A 779-nucleotide genomic window follows, 5' to 3' on the forward strand; every position below is an offset into this window, starting at 1 on the left:
CTCTCAGCTAAGCAAGGGTAGCCTTAGAAGTACTATAGGCAAAATTCCATTTTTCTCTTCCCTTTCCTTTACTCTTTCTGCTCATTTCATCATGAAAAATACATTGGTCCTCTCTGTCTTTAGTAAATGGTAGGTCATAGCGCTGTACGTGGATGATTGTACTGAGTGCCTCTTCAGCAAGTCTGTAATTGATACAGACTTGATAAAGGTGTTAGATACACCAAATGCTTGTGCTGTTGTTAAGGGACACTTACATAGGCTGGAGAAATGGGCAGAGAGGAATGAAGTTCAAAACAAGGAAATGTGAAGGAATTCTTGTACCTATGGAGGAATAATCCGTGCTTTGGTACAGGCTGGGTGCCAGCAAGCTGGAAGGCAGATTTTCAGAGAAGGACCTGAGGTTCCTGGTAGACAAGAAGTTGAACATGAGCCAGCAATGTGCGGCAGTGACAAGGAAGGCCAGCAGCATGCTTGGCTGCATTAAGATGAGCGTTGCCAGCAGGCTGAGGGAAGTGATTCTTCCCCTCTGCTCAGCCCTGATGAGACACACCTGGGGTGCTAGGTCCAGTTCTGGGCTCCTGAATATGAGAGAAACTTACGGTTGTTAGTTCAGTAAAGGGCAATAAGGATGATTAAAGGTTTGAAGCATGTGTCATATTAAAGAATCTGAATCAGCTGAAGTTGTTTAGCCTGGAGAACAAGCTCAGGGTGGGAATCTTCTCCCTTCGTATAAAAGAGGAGTACAGAAAATGGAGCAAGACTCTTCTCAGTGGTACATT

The sequence above is a fragment of the Chaetura pelagica genome, unplaced genomic scaffold (genome assembly GCF_000747805.2).
Source record: "Chaetura pelagica isolate M959 unplaced genomic scaffold, ChaPel_1.0 scaffold354, whole genome shotgun sequence".
NCBI classification, from domain to species: Eukaryota; Metazoa; Chordata; class Aves; order Apodiformes; family Apodidae; genus Chaetura; species Chaetura pelagica.